Here is a 27,803-nt window from a genome sequence, read left to right on the forward strand (position 1 = left end):
AGTGACAGTCACAAGTCCAGTAGTGAGACACAGAAGGACTAAAGTCAATGCAGAGAATTCCCTCTTCTGTCTGAAACCCCCTTCTGGGACTCTCTTTGTATTCAGGGACAATCCCCTTTTGGGAGTGACTCCTTGGCAGGAAGCACATCCAGCCACCCTCTGGGGCTAGAGGGGCCAGATGTATCTTCTAGCTGTCAGCTGGCAACTAGAGAATGCATTTCCAAAGCTTGGCCAAGCAACGCTCTTACTAGGGATTCTAGAGTGTAGGGCATTATTCATGCAGGAGCAGCAGGAATGTGGTTGTAGTTGACCTTGCTGCCAGCGGTGTGGAAGGTCCAGTCAGGAGGGCCCAAATACATGTTTTTCCTGCTGAGCTGATTGCTCCTACCTCAGTTCCTGCCTATTTCCCAAGCCTGGCTCTCTCGCCTTCACACTGGTTTATGAGCTACCTGAGAGCACTGCAATGCATTCCCTTCCTGCTTAAGTTAGCCAGCATTCGTTTGTTATGCTTGCAACCAAGGTCCCCACCTGATACACCATTTGTTGCCTTTCAGTGCTTGTTCCACCTGGCTCTTACTGTCAGAGATGTATGAGAAAGTGAAGAACGTTAAAGAATTTTTGATGCTAAATACTAAAGAATGCCAAATAAAGGACTTTAGGAGGAACTAACAACAGCCACTTTGTAACATCTCATCATCTTTAGCAAGGAGAATAACAGTAACAGAGCAACGTCCCAGGCAAAACCACCAAATGATGATCCAATATCCTGTAGAAATCACCAGCCAGAGAGGGGACTCCACAAAGAAAGAGGCACAAAGTCACAAGTCAGGGACTTAAGAAGTAAGTGGTCATTTGAGCTTCACAAGTTCATCAGGTAAAGGAAAATGGCAACCTTACAAATATAGGCTAGTCCTAGATCCCTTGAATCTAGTTTGGGTTTCCCTACTGGCACAGCCCTTTGTGCTCCATAAAGTAGAGTGACATGAATTACCAAGCGCAAACCTTCTTTAGATGTCAACAATTCAATTCTGATGCTGTGTATTATTGCTGCATAATTTTAGATAGACAGATTTTTGGTATGGCTGTAAATAATCAGATGTGTTTAGCCTTAAGGAAATGAAAGAGTAGTATAAAAGGGAGTATTGGTATTCCAGCCTGAGCAACACCATTTTGTGGTGTTGCTTTCCCCACGATTAGGGACACTAGATGTCTCCTTTAAAGAATAAACAAACAAATTCAGTTTCTCTATTTTTAGACTACTTCAGGATGCAAAAAGGCTCCCATATTGCTCATTTTAGAGGCCACGTGTCTAGTCATGCAGGCTAAATTGATATCTGCCTTTTTGGTAAGACAATCCCAAAGCTGCAGGATGTTGAGAGTTTTATAAAATGTGAGGCTCAACCATCATATTCTTGTGCATTTAACTCTCCTATCAGTAGGACCCGCCCTTCTCAAATTTTAACACCTTTGCTATAGACTAAGACTGCCTTTAGTACCTGAGTTTACCATCTACTCTTCCTCTAGGTTTATGATTTTCAACAGTTGCTAAATGTCAATGATTTTATCCTAGTCACTGTCAGATTTGCTGTTAAATGTGCCTGAGACATTGGTTCAGGTTCCGGCTTCTTTGGGTAGAGAAGGATTGGAATAGCAGTATTCTCAATTACAAATCCAGCCCATTGTCCTGGCATCCTATTCAAACAACAGGTCCTTGCAGCACCAGAATCAGGAGTGCTGCTCCCCAGTAAAGCAGGTAAGGGACAAGCCCAGCTAATGCCTGATCAAACAGAATTACCAGTAAAGCAGGTAAGGGACAAGCCCAGCTAATGCCTGAGCAAACAGAATTAACTCCTAAGAAAACAGAGTTGCTGGCTAGTCCTACAATAGAGACCTTACAGACTGCCCCAGACAAGGTGGGTAAGATCAGAAGGGAAATTAGGTAAGGTCAGATGGGAAATGATATCTGACCTTACCTAATGTTAGTTTTCACAATATCCAACGGTCAAACCCTCAAGGAAGGAAACCCCCAAAGTAGCCAGGCAATCCCAAAAAACACCCCTTATTAACTGAACATCTGTCCTTTCACCAAATTACCTGTCTGGACCTCTGTCATTCTCCTCTGAGCCAGTTCTCCTCTATGTTGACCCAGTATTTGCTCTTTCCTTTTCTCTTCCATCCCTATCTCTATTTTAGGGACATATCTCCCTTGACCTTCAGTTCAGACTAGCCTCTTTGAGTGATTCCATTTAAACCCCCAAGGCAAAGCACCTTTCAGCTTGCAATACCTCCTCCTAAGGCTCTGGCCCATGCAGCTGGTCCCCTGACTACTGGACCAGCTCCCCAGCTCTGTAATAAAAGTCAAGAGAGGCAGTAGAGCATGCTGTTAAAATTTTGGCCTGGAGTTACACTCTCCTGGATTTGCAACGTGGAGATTGCAAATTACCTGATTAATATTACCTGTGACCTTGAGCAGACTATTCATATCTCTACCTCTCAGTTTGTTATCTGTGAAATGAGAATGACAATAATCCTACCACATGGGATTGTCACATGGCTTCAATTAAGCTATGTACTTGAAATAAGTGCTCAATAAATATCAGCAAACTTTAATAGCTATTACTTACCCTTAGAAAGAGTGAACTCTGAAATGCCTTCCCACAGTACCATAACCTCTCAGAGGAGGTCTCCCTTATTTCCCTACCCTAAGGAAGAGGACATTCCAAAGACTAAGAAATGTGTTTCTCTAGTTGCCCCCTTTCCCCCTCCAGAAAAAAGAAAAAAAAAAAAGTCTCTACAGTGAGCTTGTAGCCCATGGGCCGAATCCTTTGAGAGTGATGGTGGTGGTCCAAGGGGCATTTGGTCAGGCTTATGTCATGATATATTGTTTTAAAACTGCATTATTCTGCCTACCTCTGAAGCCAGAAATTGCAGACAGTGTAGAGAGTCAGACAGAGAATAGCTGGGGATAGCTCATGCAGGATCTTATCAATTACTTATCTCTATCCCAAGAATAAGAAGACACCAGTGAAAGCTTTGAAGCTGGAGAGTGACGTGATGAAATTTGTACTTTCATCACCAGTACTACAAAATGAAAAACAGATTGCAGGAGGCAAGAATGGATGCCAGGCCCCTTGGACTAGGGTAGTGGCAATAAAGATAGAGACACGTGAGTGGATTCCAGAGATATTTAGAGGTTGAAACCAACAGAATTTGGTTGTAGTTTGCATATGAGAAAGTGAGAGAGGAGTTATCGAGGATAACGATCTGGATTAACAAACTGGAAGGGCCATGGTGTGTCATCTTCTGTGGGAGGATGACTTTTTTTTAGCTTTGTTTTGTGTGCAAGATGGATTATAAGCTATATCTTGAATGTGTTGAATTTTAGACGTCTTGAGGCACACCCAGGTGAAGATGGAATCCAGGAGTTAGTCATAACTAGTTTGGAACAATAGACATTGGTAGAGGTAGTGTACTATTTCTCACGGTGACACATGAGACTGCTGGTTGTCCCATAAATGTTCATTTTTTTTCTTATTCTATTGTGTAGCAAATTTCAATAGATGTCCATTAATTCTTCCCTTCCCATCCAGAGGTAGAGTGTATTTCTCCACCTTCTGAATCAGGGTTCGCTGTTTCGACCAATGGAACATCAACAAATGCGACTCAAGCAAAGGTTTGAAAACACTGACACATTGGAGCTTGCCCCTTTAGCCCGTATAGCAGGTTCTTGGATAACGTCATTTTGTTGAACCTTATCTCATTACAATGTTGATGAGAAAATAAAATCAATTCCTGGCTGGGGCCACTGTCTATGTTGAGATTACATGTTCTCCCCATGTCTGCATGAGTTTTCTTCAGATACTCTGGTTTCCTCCACATCACCAACGATGTGCACAGTAGGTGCACAGTAGGACGTACACAGTCCCAGTCTGAGTGAGCATGGGTGTGTGAGAATGTGCCCTGTGAAGGAATGGCAACCTGTGTGGAGGAATCTCACTTTGCTCCCTGAACTGCCAGAACTCTGAACTTGAATAACTGGGTAAATAATTAACTTACTCATACTTATTAATCTTTCTTCAATGCTTGTATAGTTCACATTAATTCTAATGTTTAATATTAGAACTGTTTTGGTCTTTAGCAGTTTGGTGATGTTTCTGTGACCAGAAATACGCTATAGGCACTTAACTCTTGTTTATATCAATTAGCCTATGGTAATAGACTAAGATCAATTATCATGGGCTAATGGTAACTGACATAAACAAGAGTTAAATTCCTATAGTATATTGCTACACTATGGTAAATCAGGTTTCCTTATACATTGTTTCACTTGAAGTTACTATTCTCCAGAACCTATTAAGGGCAATGTTAAAATGTTAAGTGAGGACTTGCTGTACCTGCAGCCCTGAAAGCACCATGTAGTGAATCCCAGGCAGCCCACTGGAGGATGAGAAGCCACATGGAGGTGAGCCAAGCCAACAGTCTTCCAACCACCACACTTGTATGTGAAGATGCCCTGCCAGCTGACTGTGACCCATGGGCAGGGCCAACTGAAGTCAGGCACACTGGGCCAAAGCAAATAATTGCCTCCCTGACCCAGAGAGCTATGCACTACATAAGATGATTGTTATTTGCACCACTGAATTTTGGGGTGATTTGTTTAATAGAAAAAGCTAACTTATGTACAGAGTAATAAAATCTCTGGTGTCAAGCTGGCCACTTTTTCTAGGCTCCCTTGCAGCTAGACTTGGCCAAGGATATATAAGGAACTTGGATGCAAGGAACTTGACAGATGCTGGGAAATTTTCTGAAAAGTTGGCTGGTACAACCTCTGCTATATGATCTCTCTCCTTTTACCCCTTTTATCTGTCACCTGAGCTGCAGCTGTGATAATGGAAACTCTAGTCATCATTCTAAACCAGAAGAATGAGGGCACATTCTATGCATGTGGTCTTGTGAGCCAGAAGCCTGTATCACTGAAGACATCAAGGAAAAGTATCCCGTGTTAATACTAGGCTGCCTGCCTCCGTACGTTAACCTGAGGAAGAAATCATTAACTCCTATATTCTTTAAGTCACTGTTATTTGGGCCCCATTTTACTTACAAGTGAATCCTAAGCCTAAGAGTTGTACCTATTATCAAACCACTAGACACACAGAGTTAGAATGCATAATGGCCCCTGGTCTCTTCATGAGTCTGAGTTTTCTAAACTCATTTTTATGCCTGTGGGTTACAAGTCTCTGTAATAAACCATTAGCTTTTCTGGCCTGGTTGTTCCTGCCTTGTCCAAATTGCAGCAGTTGTCTGATTACCTAGGAAGGTTTGTAGTTGGTCAAATTAGCTCTTGTTTGCCTGTTTTTGAACCACAGTTCCCTAAGCATGCCAACAGTGCTTTCATCAATCCATACATCCTTCCCCTGGCTACTCCCCAAGGCATCAGCAATTTTGAGTTTCAACTTAGTCATGCTTGCGTCTTCTTATATTCTCTTTGCAAAAATAATATGGCCTTGACCCTCTATGAACATTGATACACATTGTTATGTGAACATTTGAATAGTGATTTACTATTTTATGGTGCTCTTTTACCATGTTTCTTGGAAAGAAGTATTTTCTAAACTGTTGGTTAAAACCTGTTTGTGAGTTTTAAAATAAAATCACTGGATAAACAATTTTACATTTAACGAAATAAAAGAAGATAGAACAGAAGGGAATGGGAGTTAATAAAAAATATCAGAGTCAATTGGATGTAGTAGGTTTGGTTTTCTTTCCTGAAATTATTTCATTCATATATATGCATGTACCAGGTTCTCCTGTAAAATGTGTGAGTGTGTGTGTGTTTTTTTAATTTAGGTGATAATCAAAAGACATGAAAAACAGTGCTCTAGAGAGCATCTGCTATTTTCCTCTACTTGCTACCTATCCCTTTTGTATTAGTCCATTTTTATGCTGCTGACAAAGACATACCCAAGACATTACCAAGACCGGGTAATTTATAAAGAAAAAGAGTTTTAATGGATTCCCAGTTCCATGTGGCTAGGGAGGCCTCACAGTCATGGTGAAAGGCAAAAGGCATGACTTACATGGCAGCAGACTAGAGAGAATATGAGAGCTAAGCAAAAAAAAGAAACCCTTCATAAAAACATCAGATCTTGTGAGCTCTATTCACCACCACAAGAATGAGATGTGGGAACTATCTCCACTATTCAGTTATCTCCCATTGGGTCTGGGTCTCTCCCACAACACATGGAAATTATGGAAGCTAAAATTCAAGATGAGATTTGGGTGAGGACACAGCCAAACCATATCACCTCCTTTTCAGCAATGTCACCCAAAATTTCTATGGGGGAACTACCCTCCCTCATTCGTACTTCACTGAGAGAGGTGAGCACACGGCTTTGACCTGGGCAGTAGCTTGTCACATTCCTTTGGCCAAAAAATTGGCTTAAGAACAAAAAGTCCCTGTAATTTCCACTAGGTTCAAACATTGCTAGATACAGGAATGTATTTCTTTCCAGGGGTTCTGAGGCATGGAAAATGGAGTGTCTTCCTGCCCTCCCTTTACCCCGCTCCCCAGGGGCAGCTGTTAAGAATTAAAATGTGAACCTGCAGTGGTTGCTGGCACCAATGTACTACCACCAAGGCAGAGCCTGCCTGTGGGTGGGGCCAACGCAGAGGAAAGTGTGGCTGAGGGATGGACATAGTGAGTATGAGCCCTGGCACTGCAATTTGAGCCCCTGCATCCAGCCATGACTCAGGACTACCTGTCTCGAGAATTTTAGTTCCATCAGCCAAAAACTCCCTTTTGTACTCTATCCAATTTGATTTGGATTTCTGTCACTTGCAATCAAGAGTCCTCACTACTATACTGTCTCATTTGACAGCAGGAGGATATAAAGCATGTATTATTTTAAAGGGGGAAACTGAAATTTACAATAATTAAATAACGCTACCAATCTTACCCAGATAATAGAAACAGAACTTGAATTCATGTCTTCCCACTCCAGAGCTCATGTGGGAAGCTCTGCTGCACATGACCCTGATATAGACACAGTGTTAATAGGCATCTTTGACAGATGAAACAATTGAGCCTTCATGACTAAAACATGGAATAGCATTTCTGGCGGCAAAGCATTAGTGTCATCTGGCCTTGTGAAGCAACATAGGCACCTCATAAACCCACGTCAAGCCTTATTTCTTTCCTGGGACTTTGAAGTATCTTAAGGAGATAAGCTTTTCAGACTTCATAGGAGGAGGAAACAAAACTCTCATCATTTTGTTCTTTCAGACTCCTGCAAATCTTTGACGCAGTCTTCTTACACACTTCCCCGCTGCAAAGCTGCATTTTCAAATGGCCAAACAATTACAACTGTCACCACTAACTTTTAAAAATTTAGATGTAATTTACGTGCTATCCACCTCACTTTTCAAAATGTACAAGTTAATGGTCTTAACAATCACAAGGTCATGCATCTAAGTCCAGAACATTTTTATCAGCCCCCGAAATACATTCATACCCATTAGCAGTCACTCCCCTCTTCCTCTATTCCTTAGTAGGATGGCCATCAGCTTCAGGCCAAGGCAGGGATTTAAGACCTAACCCTTCATCGGGTCCTGCGCCTAGCAAATGTTCTTCCATCGTATGGTCTCCAACACTCTCAGAACCCAGAAACCTTCTGATTGCGTCAGGAAACCCACATGCCATCAAACACTCCTCATCTTCCATTTGCCTCTCAAAACACCAAGCATCCATGCCTTCCCCTCTTCGCTATCCACTCAGTACGTATAGATCAGAAAATACAAGTTGGTAACTTGTAAGTGAAACCTATGGGAATGTGCTTTTAGCTTGCACAATATTATGGGATTTCTTTTTTTCATGGACTTAACATTTTAAAATTAGAAATTTTCACGTAAAAGTCTAGATTCCCATTTGTATTAAAAACTGGAAGGATCGGGCTGGGCGCGGTGGCTCAAGCCTGTAATCCCAGCACTTCGGGAGGCCGAGGCGGGTGGATCACAAGGTCAAGAGATCGAGACCATCCCGCTCAACATGGTGAAACCCCGTCTCTACTAAAAATACAAAAAATTAGCTGGGCATGGTAGCGCATACCTGTAATCCCAGCTACTCAGGAGGTTGAGGCAGGAGAATTGCCTGAACCCATGAGGCGGAGGTTGCGGTGAGCCGAGATCGCGCCATTGCACTCCAGCCTGGGTAACAAGAGCGAAACTCCATCTCAAAGGAAAAAAAAACTGGAAGGATCTGGGATCCAGCCTATACCCCTTTAGAATGAGAGACTCCAACCTGTTCCTCCACAGTCCTCCTCACTCCCTTCTGCAGTGCACTGGCCCTGCATCTCTCAGGGACATATTTGTGCTTTTGATTGTAGTCTCTGTTTGCAATGGCAGATGCTGCTATGTGTTCACTACACCAATTCCCTTTCCTTTTTGGGCAAAAAGCTAGGCTACAGGTTTCCAGACTCCCTTGCCACGAGATGAGAGCCATGAGACTAAATTCTAGATAACAGAATGAGGATAAGTGTGATGGTCACCCAATGCAGCCTTGGTCCATAAAGACCTGTGAAATCTTCCATGCCCTCTTTCATCTGCTGGCTGGATATAAAGAACCCTGGTCAGGCAGAAAATGTTGGGGATTCAAGACAAAATAAACCCAAGCCTTGTGCAGCACTGTGTATCTGTGGCTGCAGTGCTTGGAAGGCTGAGGTAGGAGAATCTAGGACTTTAACTTCAGTCTGGACCACATAATTAGGCCCTGTCTCTTAAAAGAAACCAGGAAGGAGAAGAGGAAGAAGAAGAAAAGGAAGAGGGAGGAGAAGAGGAGGAGGAGGAAAAGGAAGAGGAGGAGGAAGAGGAGGAGAAGAAAGAAGAAAAAGGGAGGAGGAGGAGGATAACGACAAGGAGGGGGAGGAGGAGGAAGAAGAAAAAGAAGAAGAAGAAAGAGGAGGAGGAGAAGGAGGAAGAGGAGGGGAGGAGGAGGAAGAACAAGAAGAGAAAGGAGGAGGAGAAGGAAGGAAGGAAGAGAGGGAGGGAGGGAGGGAGAAAAGGGAGGGAGAAAGGAAGAGAGGGAAGGAAGGAGGAGGATGAAGAGAGGAAGAAGGAAGGAAAAGGAAGAGGAGGAAAGAAGAGGAAGAAGGGAAAGGAGTAATGAAGAAGGAAGGAAGGAGGAGGAGGGAAGAAGAGGAAGGAAGAAGGAAAGAGTAGGAGAAGGAGGAGGAGGACAAAGGGAAGAAGGAAGGAAAGAGTGGAAGTGGAAGCAGCAGCCTAAGCCTGGCAGAGCAGAGCAGAGCTCCCCTGCTGACTGCACTTGAATTGTGAGGTGAGGAGAATAATCTGGCTTTATGATAAGCCACCACAACCTTTAAGGTGCTTGCTGCAGCCTTTAACCTGTTTAACAAATACACCTTCTGAACCACAGTTCTACATGGGGAGTCATCTTTTGGGTGGAATGATTCTCCAGGTTTCCTCTGCAACACCCAATACCTATTTTCAAAGTCCACCCAGACTCTGAAAACAGAAGCTATGCCCTCAGGAAAGATATAGAAAAAAAAATTACTGCATTCTTTTTTCATGAGATGATTGCAATATAAGGTGGAGGGTGAGCAGATCAATAATGTATCATCCCGCTACCCCTTATGAACATGTGTTCATCCCAGCTGGCACACAATGAGCACTCATGATGAGCCGGGCAGTCTGTGTTATCCTGTTTGTTTCTGACAAGAGTCCTTTTAGGAAGGGACTACCCCCAATTTCAAAGGTAAGAATAATGAAGCTCAGAAAGGTTTTATGACTTGTCCAAAATCATACATCTAGCTGGTCATTTGCAGAGCCTGGTCTACCTGTGCTCTTCTGCCTGTCCTCAGAATCCTTCCAGAGACCAGCACCCTAATTTACAATGTGGTTATGAAACAGCTGCTGCTATACTACTTCAGACCAAATAATGGGATTTTTAAAATGGGATCTATTTTTCCACTTCATTAGAAAAATAACTAATAATCATTATTGCATGACTAGAGCAAGACAGCATTGCAGAGAGCCATATTGTGGCAGAGAAGTCTGTTGGGACTCTTCTCTGTGTCCTGCTTAGGCCCTCTGGGGGCACCCCTTGCCCATGACACCAATGCACCTCACCAGGGATTAGTGTCAGCATTCAGATCCTATCACAGGCTCACTCCAGGGGATTTCTAAACATAGCTCTCTAAGTGTTCTAATTTCAAATACCATGTGATCTGGCTTCAAAATTATTTCCTTATCTCTAAAATGGAGACACATGGCTGCAGTGAGGCACAAATTAAAAGTAACAGTGCATTAGTTATTGATTGAGGCATAACAAGTCCCTCCGGAACTTAGTAGCCTAAAATATTTATTTATTCTTTTAGTGTTTCAGTGAGTCAGGACTCCAGGTGTGGTTTAGCTGAGTCCTCTGGCTCTGGGAGTTTCATAAGGCTGCAATCAAGACATGGGCTAAAGCTACCATTCTTTCTTGGGAAGGCCCTATTTCCTAGCTCATTCCCACAGTTGTTGGAAGAATTCAGTTCCTCCCAATCTGTGCGACAGAGGCCTTAGTTGCTCCTGAGCTAATGCCTGGAGGACTTGCTTGAGGGATCTGTGGGGATCGCTCCCATGTGAGGCCCCTAGGAAATGAGCCTCGCCATATGGTGAGCTTGAGCTCAGACCCAGATCCCCGGATGGGGGAGTCAAGCTGAGGGAAAGCAGGAACAGAGAGAGGGACTATGCTATTCAAAATAATTAACAGACATTACTTTATGGATATGAGGACTAGGGAGGCATTGTGTCCATTTTTGGCTCCTTATGGTTTATTGCTTGATTGTGTTCATTTTGGACCTTTGTTACCTTCATTGTAAAATATTAACTTAAGTATTTACACTTGGTAACTTACTTACTGTAACTTACTGGGTGTAACTGTAACTTACTCGCCGTAACTTTCTGGGCATAACTGACTTACTGGGCTTAACTTACTTACTGGGCATAACTTAGTGGGCGTAACTTGCTTACTGTAACTTAAGTATGTTGATCTGGCGTAAACAACATTAACTTCAGAAAAGTATATAATGGAACATATTGCAAAAATAAAATTGCTGCTTGGACATAGCCTAAGCCAGCCCTCCAGACTCCGCTTTTCTCTTTTCTTTTCCTTCCACGCACTCTCTCCCTCAGGTTGAATGAGACATCTTTGTTGGCAGTCTTGGGGACTCCCGCAGGTCAGCAGCCCCCCCGGCAGACATGCCGGACCCCAACACTTGCTCAGTTCCTGCCACATCACCCCATGCACAGAGCATGATACACCATCCCAGTTAGATTCATCAGAGCAAAAAAGCCAAAAAGAGCCAGAGAGAAGACAGAAGTTACAACTTTTTGTAACCCAGTCTCATAAGTGATGTTCTATCACTTTTGGCATATTCTAGTTGTTAGAGGTAAGTCACTAGGTCTAGCCCACATTCAACGGGAGATTACACAAGGATATGGACACCAGTGGGTGGGGATCCCTCTTAGAAACTGCCTGCCGCACCGTGCAAAGTACCTAGCCCAATTCATGATTCTCAAGCACTCAATAAATGGTAACAGCAATTACTATTACTGTTTTAATTATTGTTATTGAAGATGATAAAAAGATTATAAAACAACAGGTATTTTTAAACCCAGCCAGATTACCTGGGTTAAAATCTCTCCTTAGTCTCTCACTTGCTATGTGACTTAGCACAAGTTACATAACCTCTCTCTCCCTCAGTTCTTTATGGGCAAAATTGAGATAATAATAGGCTTTATCTCATAGGGTTCTTTTGAACGTTAAATAACAAGATACAAGTAAAGTACCATAGCTTAAAATTGTATCATGGTAAACATTTAATATTTATTAATGAACACTGAGATTACTAATTTCATTATTTCTCTGCCTCTTGCTTAGGGCAACTCAATTGGTCAACTATTGCTACAATAATGCTGGAGAACAAACACCCTCGAAATCTCAGGACATAACACAGTGACCATTTATTCCTTGCTCATGAGTTTGTGGGGCATCCTGGGTCCTGTGCTTCTCATCCTCCTATTGGAAGCTGTAGTCAGCCCTTTTCTCCTGTCAGTGGTAGAAGCCCATGAGGCAAACCCCACCGGAAAGGTTCACTTCAAGTCCTTGTTGGGGTCACATCTGCTAACAGCCCAAACTAAGTCACATGGCCAAACCCCAAACCAAGTGTGAAACATATGATTTCTGTAGGAGGAACTATGAAGTTACATGGGTTTTAGGGAGTGGAATATGGATACGAAGGATGCAAAAAACTGGGGACAGTAGTTCAGTCTTCTGTATATCCCCATCTTACACTCTTGGAGGAGAATGGTAGAAGCAATAACATCTGAAACGTGGTAGTGGAGAACAGAGTGATAGACAGAGGGAAATAAACATAGAGTGACCATTTATTAAGGTGAACACCATCTGGGTTTATTTCAGCATCGCAACTCCTTACCCATGTATACAGTCAATTCTTGATCGATTTTTTTAAATGCAACATACAAACTTTATTGAACAAAAGTAACAGGTAGAGTCAAAAAGGCGCTTATATGAAGAGAAAACCTGACTGGAAGAACTTTTATGTTAAACATCTTACAGTAACCTAGTTGCAGTTGCATTTGACTGAGCTCTGTTGCTGTGAAGAATACAGCTCATGCACAGGTATAGGTGAAAGGTTTGTATGTTTCTCAAGCATTCATTGAATACTACCTTATAAACACATATACACTGAATTTGAAAAAGAATTGACAGTTCTCAGATAACCTTCATTTTTGTTGATCTTTTGGAAGAGGTCATCTAAAGAGAAGAATACGTGGTTGTGGCTCATGAATCATGTAATGAACTCAGCCTAGACTCTGTTGGACAGCAAGTCTCCTCCACTCCTCTTCAGACATCAGATGAGTCAGTCGACCCTTAATCGACTGTATACACAGATAAGGAGTTGTGATGCTGAAATGATCCCACCCACAGGGAAAGGGATCTAAGACCTCCAAGGATACAAATCCACAGATGCTCAAGACTCTTATATATAAAACTGTAGTATTTGCATACAACCTACACACAACAGCCCTACACTTCATCATCTCTAGATTACTTATAATACCTAATACAGCATAAACACTGTGTGAACCATTGTTATACTGTACTGATTTTTATTTGTATCTTTTTTTGTTTCTTTTTTGAATATTTTCGATCTGTGGTTGAATCTGGGGACATAGAACCTACAGATATGGAAGGTCGACTGTACTATATTCATTGTTTAGTTCAAGAAACTAAGGCATAGAACCTTGCCTGTGGCTTGCCTGAATCTTCTCAACACCCCAAGCACTGCTGTGAGATGCTTGACCATGTATGGATATGGTCACTGGGGAGGGAACTTGGGGCTGGGACTGGCCTTCGCAAGGCAACTGGTCTTGATCTCCACTACACGAGAAGATCTTTATTTCTAGATGGCCACAGATCTAACAGTCAAAGGGAAGATCAGAGATTACTGTCCACCCCTCTCATTAGCTAAAGAAACTGAATTTCAGAGAACAGAAGGCACCAGATGAATGGATGGTAAAACCAGGATTGGAAACTTATTTGATCCTCAAGAATCATCTCTGGAGTTCGAGGGCTTCTTCCAGTTTCTCCAACTACTCCTCAGCGTAGGGCTCTGATCCCTGTCTAAATGCAAATTTCCCTTGGAAGAAGGCTTCGTCGGACCTTGTACTGAATGTGATTAACGGTGGAAAGCAGACTCTGCAAGTGTTTAAGTACCTGAGGAATAAAGATTGGCCCCAGGTAAGATATGACTCTGCCCACCTCCTGCTGAATCTGATTGCTACCCGGAACTTCATCAGTGCTCAGATACAGATGTGACCACAGTTTTGTCTAAGTTAACTATAGAAGGGGAGCTCTAGAGATACCGTAGTCATCCTCTCCTCAGGAACAGAGGTTTAAAAGGCTTGTCTCGAGACATACCACTAATCAGAGACAAAGGAAAGACTAACCCTCATTTCTGTGATTTTCACGACAATGTCTTGTCTCTACACCCATTCAGGCAGTATTTGAACCACTCTTGTGGCTCAAAATGCGCAAGACTGTTGCTGTCCTGCTGGTTGAACCTGTAGACTACGTTTATCTCCAAATGAGCCTTTAAAAGCAGCCACATGTGCTCTTAACAAGCGAGTGGGTGAACAGATCTATGTAAGACGCATAGCCCCATCAGTCACTGATCTTTTTTCCCCTCCCAATTTAATTACATTGCAGGCAATATTTGGTGAAGACATGACTATTCATGATGTCTACATTAATAAAAGGATTGGGTAGGTTTCGGTTCACTCTTCCTCTTGGTTCCACTTTTACTTCTAGAATAATATTACTTTTCAGCCAGGAGCAGTGGCTCATGCCTGTAATCCCAGCACTCTTGGGTGGCTGAGGTGGGTGGATCACTTGAAGCCGGGAGCTCAGGACCAGCCTGGCCAACATGGCAAAACCTCATCTCTACTGAAAATACAAAAATTGGCCAGCCATGGTGGCACACCACCTGTAATCTCAGCTACTCAGGAGGATGAGGCACGAGAATCATTTGAACCCAGGGAGGCAGAGATGGCAGTGAGCTGAGATCATGCCACTGCACTCCAGCCTAGGCAACAGAGTGAAAAAAGAAAAAAAGAATAATACCAATTTTCCTGTCTCATTTGTAATGTGATAGCAAAATAAGTGACAAGGTTTAATTGTCTCTGGAAGAAAAGCTTTTAAAAATTGTATTCTGTAATACGCAACATATTTAGAGCTTACGATAAGCAATTTCTCTCAGGAGGAAGTTTTTCAAGAAAAAAAAGTGACTCTAAAAGTAATTTCAGCAGCAAAGTAGATTAAATATCCACCGTATTAGTCACAGAGCATTAGATGGAATTGAATTGACTGAGCAGAGGTCAAAGAGTGGCTGAAGTTTTTAGCCCACCAGAGGAGCAATAAAATCCAACCATACTTAAAATCATTAACTTTAAACCCTTTGATATGAGATCCAAAACCTCACTGCTCATACTAGGAACTTCCAAACGCCATGCCTGGTAAAAGAATAAATCCCTTCAAAAGATCTACATTTCATGAAATACTTTAAGGGGAGTAGAAAGCAACAGAAAGAAACTGGAGTTTCCAGGTTTCTCCAAAGAAAACACATTTCCGCAAGGCTTATTAAACAAACAACTTCTGCTCCACCCTCCAAAACACTCTCAGGCCAATGTGCTCCAGCTGAATGTACTCTGTCAAAGACTTCAAGTTGATTTCTGGAAAGAAAGGCAAACTTCATAGGTGTGACTTTTCTCCTTTCCCTTCCCATCTCTCAGCCCCAGCAAAGGTCTGAACCCTCATGGCCATCTCCTCCTGGCAGGTCCTGAACTCATACATGAGAGGCAGTGGCTTCAGGTTGTTTGGTTTTGTTGTATTGTTTTATTTGTAACAACGTCAAACTGCCAAGTCACCTAAAAAGAAATACTATGGGAGAAATCTAAGACATGCAGCGCCCTTAAACAGTCAGAAGGAAAGTGGCTTGAAGCAAGTCTCTGAACTTAGAAGTTGGTCAGCAGAGACAACTCAAAACTGAAGCAATGACTGGCTAGTAATTAAACATGCTGGAGAAAGGGTCTCATATTGTCAAGCTAATTTAAAAAAAAAACTGATGATGAAGAACAAATGATAAATGCACCTTTCCTAACTGTTCAGCATCTCTATTCTTTCCTGCATTTGGAACCAGTTTGCTCATCGCTGCTACGTGCACTGAGTTCTGTATCCATCAGTTAACAAAATCGGTTTCTGAATATCTATTAAGGGTACAAGCAGTGTGTCAGTAAATAATGTGATGTCCTCTTTACAGGCGGTTGGTTACAGGAAAGAATGAAATACTAATTTTAAGGGGAAATTTTAGTTACCATTGCATTTATAACTAAACTAAAATCGTTTGTTTCTGAGAAAGTAGACAGTCGATAGAATTTTCTGGGTACTCAGACTAATATACATTTGGAATAATGTTTTAGAAAAAAATGTATCCGGTCGCGTGCAGTCGCTGACGCCTATAATCCCAGCCCTTTAGGGGCTGAGGCAGGTGAATCACTTGAGGCCAAGAGCTTGAGACCTGCCTGGCTCTCATGGCAAAACCCCATCTCTACTGAATCTACAAAAAAAAAAAAAAAATTAGCCAAGCATGGTAACATGCACCTGTAGTCCCAGCTCCTCCGGAGGCTGAGGCAGGAGAATTGCTTAAACCCAGGAGGCGGAGGTTGCAGTGAGCCAAGATTGTGCCTCTACACTTCATCCTGAGCAACAGAGCAAGATTCTATCTCAGAGAAAGAAAAAGAAAAAGAAAAAAGAAAAACGTGTCCAATAAAGACAAATGTATGTGAATTTGAGTAATGAGAACTATAGCATTTTAAAAGATTGTGGCTATTACATTGCTGAGCGGGCAGTAAAAGTTCAACTTTTGGCAGAATGAGGGGAAACAGGGTCTGGAAACACTAAGAGTTGGTTCAAGAACAGATACATCCCCATGTGGGTTCAGCTGCTCTTTCATGGGGCAAAGAACCACCACTAAGCCTTGAGGTTGGGCAGAACCAGGTACAATTAGGAAGCTACTCTGGAATGTGAGAAACCCACTATTATTATCATTTCATTAAGCAGCATTTATATTGAGAAAGGATAGTCCTATGAAAAATCAAGAGATCTAAATAAGCATATATGTATAAACAAGCCTGCGTGCGTGCATGTGTGTGTGTGTGTGTGTGTGTGTGTATTTATGACATGTATGGCATCTGTGAGGGTGTTTCTAAAACTTTAGAAGGAGGCCAAGCTCAGTGGCTCACGCCTGTAATTCCAGTACTTTGGGAGGCCAAGGCAGATGGATCACCTGAGGTCGGGAGTTCAAGACCACCCTGGCCAACACTGTGAAACCCCATCTCTACTATAAATACAAAATTTGGCCAGGTGTGGTGGCTGTAGTCTCAGCTACTCGGGAGGCTGAGGCAGGAGAATTGCTTGAACCTGGGAGGTAGGGGCTGCAGTGAGCTGAGATCATCCCACTGCACTCCAACTTGGGTAACAGAGTGAGACTCAGTCTCAAAAAAGTAAATAAAATAAAGCTTTAGGCCGGTGCGGTGGCTCACGCCTGTAATCCCAGCATTTTGGGAGGCAGAGGCGGGTGAATCACGAGGTCAAGAAATCGAGACCATCCCGGTCAACATGGTGAAACCCTGTCTCTACTAAAAATACAAAAAATTAGCTGGGCATGGTGGCACATGCCTGTAATCCCAGCTACTCAGGAGGCTGAGGCAGGAGAATTGCCTGAACCCAGGAGGCGGAGGTTGCGGTGAGCAGAGATTGCACCATTGCACTCCAGCCTGGGTAACAAGAGCGAAACTCCATCTCAAAATAAAATAAAATAAAACTTTACTAGGAGAGCTTTAAGAAGGGGATTGCAGAGATTATTTCACCACATTGTCTGTGTGAGTTTGGACAACTGGCTTAACTTTCTCCTGCCTCATTTTAAGCATCTGCTAGATGCATGTCACAGTAACAGTTCTAATCTCATATGGTTATTGCAAAGATTCACTCAATTAATACATGCAGGCATTACAGTAATACTTGGTACATACTAAGCACTTGAATATTTGTTTTTATTATTGCTTTTCAAAAAAAAGTAGTGAATGCACATGGTACAAAATTTAAAAGGTGTAAATCAATACACAGTGAAAAATAAGTTAGCCTTCTATCACTACCCCCTCGACTCTGAGTTCTCTTCCCTCAGGCAGTCATGCTTACCAGATTTTCATGTAAACCGTTAGAGATATTATATATATGTAATATCTGCATGTCTATACTTTGAAGAAAATCAGTGGTGGAATACTTTGCACGTCATTCTGCACTTTGCTTATTTCGCTTAATATCCACTTTGAAGACATTTTCATATCAGTTCTTATAGGAAAGGCCTGCTCATTTCCATAGCAATACATGATATTTGATTAAATATAAGTGCCCTGATTTATTAAGCAGTTCCCCTTGGATGTACACGTAGACTGTTCCAATCTTTTGCTGTCATAAACAATGTTTCAATGTGCACATGTAAACAGACATCTTTGCGCATATGTAGGTTGATAACTGTAGGAAGAATGCCTACAGGTGAAATTACTGGGTCAAATAACATGTACACGCCTGATCTTGACAAAATTGCTCACCGTCTGAAAGGAGATCTTCAGATGTGCATGGTACTTTGTCCAGTTAAATTACATTGCAAACAAAAGATATTCATGTCATAACTGTTTGTAGAGTTGGGATCTTTTTCTGTCTCCTAGGCTAGAGTACAGTAGCACAAACATAGCTCACTGTATCCTCGACCTCCTTGGCTTAAGCCATCCTCCCCCTTCAGCCTCCTAAGTAGCTGGGACTGTAGTCACGCACCACCATGCATAGCTAATTTTAAATTTTGGATAGAGATAGGAGTCTCACTTTGTTGCCTAGTCTGGTCTCAAACTCATGGCCTCAAGCAATCCTGCAGCTTTAACCTTTAGATTACAGGTATGGGATTACACCTGTGAGCCACTGCACCTTGCCTCATGCTCCAATTTTTAAAGGAACAAATCTATCTGCCATCCAGTATCACTTGATGCAAAATGCCTTATAATTTTTAAAAGATTGATTGTGATTATTTTTACTAAGTCATCTTCTCCTTCAGGAATTATAGAGCTAATGAAATAAGTTTGCTCAGTCTAGATACCTATGGTAGATTATGTGTCTGTACAATTTACTTGATCACATTATAAAAATAGAATTTGGAGCTGGAAGTTAATAGAGAAATTATTTCCCCAAACCTCTCCTCTGTCAAATGAGAAGTCAAGGGACATCTGGTTTAGGTTGTGTACCCATGGTGAGATGTGGCACCAGGAAAAGGCCAGAAAGGGCAGGAAAAGACCAGGAAGTTGGAGGCCCTCATTCAGGATCAGGCCTCCCTCTTCACACTTGATTGTCTCTTCCCCTATTTTAGAATTTGGGTACCATGTGAAGCCCAAATCAGAAGACAAGAAGCAACGTTCAAACTTATAGAACAGTAAGTTTTTATAATTAGACAGGGATCAGGGGTGGCAATGGTGGGTGAAGACTGCAGTTTACATATCTGTCTAACTGGGATATCGAGGAAACAAATAAGGTCCTCTGTAAATTACATCTAATGACAAATATTCAGGACATCAAAAGTTGTATCAACAATATCAAGACTTCTATGGTTCCTCTCTGATGAGGTTTGCAAAAATGTCTCTTTGTGTCTTTTATATCTTTAGACATATGAAATATTTCTTTCCCAGAGAGGTTGTACATGTAGTTTTCTGAAGAATAAAAGATTTTTCTTGGGCAAAATTCAGTGAAACGAATGTAATTGCACTTAATACATAAGCTAAAGCTTATTTCATAAATAGCAAAAAGCCAAATTCTCTCTCCAAATTTAGACGTTCTCCCTCAAAATATAACTCCCTTTGGGGTGCATTTTCTCAGAAGGCAGTCAACAGTAGTCAAATGTTTATATGGCACCCATTTTAAAGTCCTACATAGAAGATGACAGACTGGGAGTAGTGACTGTAAATCAAGAATCTGTTTTTAACATTAACATCAAAAATACAAATATTATCTCTTTGTTATAAATAAATAATAATATTTAAAATTAGACTCGTTTACATAACATAAATTCATATCTGATGAAAGGAAAAACATAAATAATCAAAACACTCCACGGCATCCCTTAAGAGAGGCTGAAGAACAGTGTTTAAGAAATACTATATGCGATTTCCAGAAGGAGACAGCTGCATCGTTCAGCTTCCTACGATACAGGATTCTCCAGAGAACATCTTTTATTTACCCCATACATAAAACACCAAAGCTAAAAGTTGACGTGGCCTCACATAAAATTAGCTCTGCTACAAATCCCAAACCATGTACATAGAGTGACTAATTATTTCCCTGCTTATTTGGCTGGTATCATTAGAGTACATCTCATTTTACTGTTTTTGTATGTGCTTTTACATGTTTCTCCAATTTGATATTATCTGTTACAAACAGTCAGCTACTTATGGGCTGCTTCCAAAGTATTTTATAACAAGCCCAGGCAGGTGCTTAATTAGCCTATTACAAGAGCTGCGGGGAGAAGAGGCTTTTGTGAGCCCCTTTCTGCCTGTCCCCTTTAGAGTTTATAAGGTGGGAGAAAGCTGTCCAGAGAAGAGTTTAAATGAGCCTTTGCTGGCTGATCTACCTGTGAATAGGACCGGTGTGTTTCATTTAGAAAGCAAGTGGCTTCAGGGAGCATCTTTTTGGGATTAACTTGGCAGCTGCATAAGCCTCCTGACTAGGTTCTTCCAGAGCCTGGGCAGATAAATTCTCTACTTCACATCAAGCACAAACTTAAGCAAATAATTCTTTTCCAGACCCTGATGTCAGTCTACATCTTAAAGAACAGGATCTAGCCCCATAAATTCTATTGGATATAAATGATTATATTAGAGTCTGAGCCATAGTAAAGACTCCTAAGAGCTGAGGACAGAGCAACCAACAACCTTATCCTACCTCTGCCCCTTACCAACTCTGAGACCTTGAGCAAGTTACTTACAAAATCTAACTGTGTTTCAGTTTCCTCATCTGCAAAATAGGCGTGATAATCATGCCTCCCTCCATTGTTTTGAGGATTAAGTGTTGCATGTAAATTACTTACTTTGCACAGTTTCTTATTGTCTGTGGCTGCTCCCAGTACATAGTGAGAGCTTTCTGTGGGAAGTATAGATTCATATCCTCCTCACTGCCCACCAGAGAGCCAGGCAAAAAAAGGAGACACCCAAATGCTCGTTTGAATAAAATTTCAAAGTATGTTAACACACTAAAGTTGGTTCCAAAAAAAAAAAAAAAACCTTAACACAAAAAATTGTAATTTTTTCTTTTAAAAACATTTTGACAAACTCTTGTGTCAAATATTATTTTTTATTGCCTAATAATTTATTGAGATTTTATTTTGTTATCTCTTATTGAATTTCTCCAACACTATAACCCCAGTCAGAGCAGGTAGCCCAGCCCTTTGTATTTCTTTATTTCTCTACCTCAAGGAGTTGTGTAGAATTGAAAGTAAATATTCAAGGATTCTTCCTGTATTTTGTAAAAGATTAAACAAGGCTAGGCTTGGTGGCTCATGCCTGTAATCCTAGCACTTTGGGAGGCCGAGGCAGGTGGATCACTTGTGCCTAGGAGTTCAAGATCAGCCTCAAACATAGTGAAACCCTGGGCAACATAGTGAAACCCTGACTCTACAAACAATACAAAAATTCACCAGACATGATTGTATGCGCCTGTAGTCCCAGCTACTTGGGAGGCTGGGGTGAGAAGATCGCTTGAGTCTGGGAGGTAGAGGTTGCAGTGAGCTGCAATCGCACTACTGCACTTCAACCTGAGTGACAGAGTGAGACTTTGTTTAAAAAAAAAAATCGAAACTAGGATACTCACATGGGGGTGTGTGTGTGTGTGTGTGTATAGCATGTGTGTTTCTGTGTGTGTCTTTGACACCGAATTTGGAAGGCTTTAGACATTCAGTTACTCTCCAGCTATTAAAGTCCCCAGCCCTCTCTTTTGTTTTATACCCAACCCACTTTAGTGCATTTATTCTTACCTCCTTGCTCCTAAAGTACTTTGACCCAGCAGTCCTGGAAGCTCATGAAGACATTGCACTGTGATCCTGGAAAGAAAGGGAAGAGAGAGAAGGTCAGGTAAGGTGGTTCACACCTGTTATCTCAGCATTTTGGGAGAGTAAAGTAGGAGGATTGTTTCAAGCCAGGCGTTCAAGAAAGGGAAGAGAGGAGCACTGTAGGGGAAGGTGGAGGCAGAGCTTCCTCCGAGCTAAACGAGGCCAGATGTGGGCAGCAGTGCCTCTAAGGGGAAAACTGAGCCCTGCACTATGTTGGTGACAGAAACTCAGAGGGGAAACCCCAGAAAGGAACTCCCAAAGGAGGCTTCCTGATACCGTGGTGCTGTGTCCCTCCCCAGGACCTGGGACAACCATGGGAATCAAGAGGAAACTGGGAAAAGAGCCCATAATGCCTGAGATTGCCTGACCACTAACCCAAAGGATGGCTGCTGGGATCTCATTAAATTAGCAAAAAAAAAGAAAATAAAAGTCAAGCTCACTTCATCACTTTTTTTTTTTTTACCGTGATCTATTTTTTGCTGAATTAAAGAAAATAAATGCTATATTGCATTGAGATAATGTTACAATTATGCTCCTATTTATAAAGTAAGCATGTGTGTTAGAGGCCATTTCGATATCAGAAATTTTGAAGTTCAGACATGCTAAGCATTCTCCCTCCTTACAAGTGCTTTCCTCTGACCCATTAGGGTAGTGGCCTTATTTTGTAAACAGCGAAACAAGAATATACATATAACTCAGGCAGGACATGCATTCTGTGCTTGGCCATGGGCCCAACCAGAGGCCGCATATGCCGTGACACCTGACAGCCATAAAGCATTTGAGTTTTATTTATTTTTATTTTTTTATTTAATTCGTAAAACATTGTTGTGGGTACATGCTAGCTGTATATATTTATGGGGTACATGAGATGTTTTGATACAGGCATGCAATATGAAATAAGCACATTAGCATTTTGAGTTTTACATTTAGGATATAGAAACCCCAGTGGCGATGCTTTCAGACACCCTGACTCCCAATACCGAATTCCACCTTCACTCCACCTCACTGACTCGGTTTTAACACGAATCTAAAACAGGCTCTTTTTCTTCTCTAACTAAATAAAACTGGTAAGGTTTATTTGAAACAGAAAGAGTCGGCCGGGCATGGTGGCTCAGCACTCTGGGAGGCTGAAGCAGGAGGATCACTTGAGTCCAGGAGTTCGAGACTAGCCTGGGCAACATAAGGAGACCCCGTTTTCACCAAAAAAAAAAAAAAAAAAAAAAAAATAGAAAAATTAGCCAGGTATAGTGGCAGTGGTCTATAGTCCCAGCTACTTGGGAGGCTGAGATGGGAAGATGGCTTGAGCCCAGGAGGTGGAGGCTGCAGTGAGCCATGATCATGCAACTGTACTCCAGCCTTGGGGACAGGGCAAGATCCTGTCTCAGAGAGAGAGAGAGAGGGAGAGAGGGGAGAGAAAGAAAGTAAGGGTCTTCACAAGTAGCTCAGAAACAGCATTTGTCTTCCAATTGGTCTCTCCGGTATATTTTGGTGACTAAATATTTGACTCTACTTTTGTCTCCAAATGTGTTTTCCCTCCCTCCCTCCCTCCCTCCCTTCCTCCTTTCCTCCCTTCCTTCCTTCCTTCCTTTTCCTTTCTTCCCTTTTTTTCTTCCCTGAGGAAAGGAATGCTTTATTCACATCTTTGGTCCAACTAATGAAAAAATATACCCTTGCTAATTACCCAAGTGACTAAGTGACTGACCACCAGGATCAAGACTGGATTCAAGTGTGATTGGCATGGTTGGCTCATGTCTAAATGCTTCGCCATTAGGCTGGATATTACAGTTTGCTACAAGCCACAAACTTTTCCTATTATGCGGAGAGAACATAATTTCATGTTTTCTATGTTTAAGTTACGTCACCGCCATTTTTAGGAGGAACTGTGATCCTGTAACCCCTTTCTAGCAGAAGAGATGCAGCCCACTCATAACACAGATTCCCCTCCAGTGGTGACCTCCTGAGCAAAAAGAGAAATCCATTTCCATGCTCGTTTGGGCCTTTGGCCTGCCAACTGAGAAGGCCTGCAAGGCTGAAAACCATGCTAATTACCTAAGTGATTTAATTTCGATAATGTAAGAGCTGACCATTAGATATCGAACCAGATTCGAGCGAGATTTGCTCCACTTCATGATGTTGGAATTGTTCAGCATTAGGCTATTTCATACGGACTTTCTTTTTTTACTAGTTGAAACTATTTATAAATAATTTCAAAGATTTTTTTTTAATCAAGAAATTTTAAAAGTGGAAAGAATACCATGGTTCTTTTTCTTAGATAATATACAAACTTAAAATACAATGGCTTTGTACCAGACCTTAAAATGTGATTGATTTAGAGGCTCAGATATGATTGATTTGATTTTTTTGCTTCTGACACAAACTAATCATAGAAAACATCTTTTTTCCCAACCACTTTAGAGTTTAGTTTGGGATACCCGGTAGAAAATTGATTCCAGCTACTGTGGATATAGTTAAGAAGAGATACTATTTCAAATGTTTGATGTGATCCATTAGGAAAATTACCAAATATTGCCGTAGGTTAATCTTGCCTTGTGTAGCAATGCTTTTTTTTTCTGCAATGATTCGTATCTTTAAGATTTATTAAGTCCTGTATCAAATGTATCTTGTTGTTTTCTATTGCAGTTTATCGAACACAGAGTAATCTTTCAGGACAAAGACATAAAGATCTGCTACCTCAGTTCCAAAGACACGAACCTCATATCGTTCCATCAGAATTTCTTCTCATAGTTTTTACGGAAATGTGGAAATATTCAAAAATAACCGATATACATCATGAATAGAAGAAGTCAATAGAAGCAAGACATCCTTTTCTCTAATAGGACACAGAATTCTATGTGGTTTGATTTTTGATGACATCAATTGCCAAAGCATAACTGAAATTGACTCATATTCATTCTCAATTTGGCATTCTGTCCCTACTCCTGCAATTCACTTCTGGGGCAGAATCATGGCCATTTCTAATAGCACCCACAGTTACTTAATTACTAGAGTAATTGGTCACTTGTGTACTCACAATCAGAGGCAAATGCCTGATTTCCACTGCGAACAGCTGGTGGGTTTTTTTTTGTTTTGTTTTGTTTTTAGCAGAATTTCTACCTGATATTAGAAATTGCCACCCAAACTGCAGGTGCAAAAAACAATTTGCCTAAAATTTGGGTGGGATCAATTTCTCATTTTGCTAACGGGAACTAGTAATTGAGAGAAAAGAAATGAGTGCTGTTTCTGTGACCTTAAGAAATCTCCACAGGAAATAATGAAAGGCAATCGTACTAGTGTGGTGAAGGGAGAGAAAGGAAGGGAGGAAGATAAAGCGGAAGGAAAGGAAAGACACAGACAAGAGAGAGAGAAAGAGAACCAACAATTCTAGAGAAAAATACTACCACCTTATCAAAATGTGCATGCTACCTTACCAAAGCATGCCTGACTTGTCATTTAAATCAGAACTGCAAGAATGAGGCTCAAGCGATCAATGTCTTCTCCCAGATAACAGAGAAGGAGAATGCTTAACACCCCACTATATATTTTTTTGTTCTTAAAAACTACCACCTCCATGCCTGAAGGCTTTTCTCCCCCTAAAGATGTCGAGGGGCCTGGGGAACCACTTAAAGTTCCTTGCCATGCTTGCCCAAGAAACACAAAGTGTTGGTGAAGTATAAACAGAGAGCGCTTTTTCTTTGACCCACTCTGCAGTGTGATAGGGTAGTGTTGTTAGTTTATGTGAGAGAAAATAGCATAGGCTTTCTGAAAAAAAGTGGAATTGGATTAAGGCCTTTGTGCGCGCCTCAATGCTGAGGGGAATTAGCAAGAGTTGTAGACACTTAAAGGGGCCCTCATGCTGAAGCTTATCCCAGATTTTGCACAATAAACATTTGAATATCAACAGTGTTTTGCAACTTGCAGCACTAATGTATAAACTTCTCTCTTTTGAAACTCCCAAATCCTTCCAAATGTCTGTAACACCCTCTACATAAACATATAGGAGCTAGGGTAGAAAACACCTAGTCAATGATGTAAGTCTGCTTTTAAAAAGATCTTTCTCCTTTTCCATCTTCAGGATCTAGAATGTTTTGTAATGGCTCGTTGGTTTAAGGACTTTAGATGCTCTATTTAATTTTAATCATTCCACTTTCTTTCAGTCTTTGCATTCTGATATGGGGGAGGGGGAGTGTCCAGGAGTGGATAAGGATGTGTGGTTGAGTTTAGAACTGTTTCACCCAGATTTTTGTTGTTGTTGTTTTAAATAACAGACTCTTTAAAGAGTCTTTCGTTTTAGAAAGAATCCTTCTGAGGGTTTCAACAGTAAATTCACCTCTGCAAGGAAAGAATTATTTTGTCTGTTAAAGTCAGCTGACTACCTCATTGGAAATCCACATATGCAAGCCAGTTCCCACCCTGAAAACTAATCTGTTACTCAGTCATCCTAACTGAAGACACTAGGCTGATTTTGTAGTAAGAGCGTCCAACATCAAACAGTTATTTGATGTTTCTGACATTAAGCAAGCTCTATTTTTCTCTTTAAAATTTCAAACTCCCAAAAGCGAATTCAAAGTATTGTAGAGCCTTGAGGGGGGAAAACAGCATTAATTTCTCTCTTCCGATATCAGTCAGCACACAGACATAATGTTTTGTTTTCTGAGAACAGGATATTTGCTTTTGGTTGCTGGTATAGCAGAATTCTTCCCTTCAGTTCTTTGTGTAATCCATGATAGCGATGGTGTTGCTTTATAAGATTTGACGCTCTTAATTTTGCACCAAAGCAAACACTTGGGATGCAAGCACGTTTTTCATCAAAATCTACATCAGCAGTTTATGGAACTTAATGAATAATCGGATCCCCTTCTTGCTTTCCAGCATGTATTATCTAGAGGTGATTCTCAGCAACTCAGCCTGGTGGTAATGTATTCCATCCAATTGAGGAGTTTGCAGGAAAATATATCTACAATGACCCAACAGAGTAGTAAAACACTTGTTTGAAATTATTTTTTGTAACTGTGCTCATTTCATGCCTGAAAAGACGGTGGTAAAAATCTCATTGCACGGGGGGCTGGTTGGGGGGCTGAGGGGAATGAAGACATAACTGTTCTGCCCAGCTCTGAAGCATGTTGAAGCAGTTTGCCTATTGAATTTGATACAATGATGTGTAGATGAATAAAGTTATCTCCGGTTCTGAATAGGATGGTGTCAGTGGGAGGGTAAGAAGGGGGGAACTTGGAATCTGAAAAGAATTCTTTTTTTTTTTTTCTTTTTCTTAAAAAAAAAAAAAAAAGAACTTGAAGGTCAGGGTCCAGCTGCCGGGCAAGAGTAGAACACAACAAAATGCTGGACAGGCCTAAATAAAGACAACTATAGACACCCAGACACACATACTGCAAAAGTTGCTTGCTTCAAGTAACTAATGTATTAACATATATTTCTATAGGCAGAGAGCTATTTTTTCCCTTTAGGCTGTCTTAGACTCTGATGAAAACGTAAGAACATCAAGAGCATCTGTAAAAATCACAGCTTTAATGAAACAGATGAAACAGGCCATCAAAGGTAGGAGAAAAGAAGAAATTCTAATGATTATGGCTTAATTCTAATAGATTATAATTATTATGATTGGTATGAACCAGTTTCTGACTGACATTCCATTTTCCCCCATTTAAGCTTTCATTTAAAAGGGGGGTAGGGGGGTGGGCCGGGAAAAACCTAACAGCCACTAATTATTCTGCAGGATTTGCTGCTTAACTCAATACAAGGCCTTTAATCAAATAGAGTAAAGAGATAAAACCTTTAAATGTGAATCATCACACAGATACACACTTTTCCTTATCCTGTTCTTTTTATATTGGTTTGAAAAGTTAACATTTTGATTTCTAACCATTCCAGTTCTGTGATATAAGCAGATGATCTGAAGAGTTTTCGGGTGGTCAGATGGATTATAACTAAAAGGTTGGGAAGTTTATGATAGATCAACTTGATCATCTAATAAATATCTGTTGTCTGTTCTTACTGCTGTTGATTGCT

Source organism: Callithrix jacchus, chromosome 6 (assembly GCF_049354715.1).
Source record: "Callithrix jacchus isolate 240 chromosome 6, calJac240_pri, whole genome shotgun sequence".
Taxonomy (NCBI): Eukaryota; Metazoa; Chordata; class Mammalia; order Primates; family Cebidae; genus Callithrix; species Callithrix jacchus.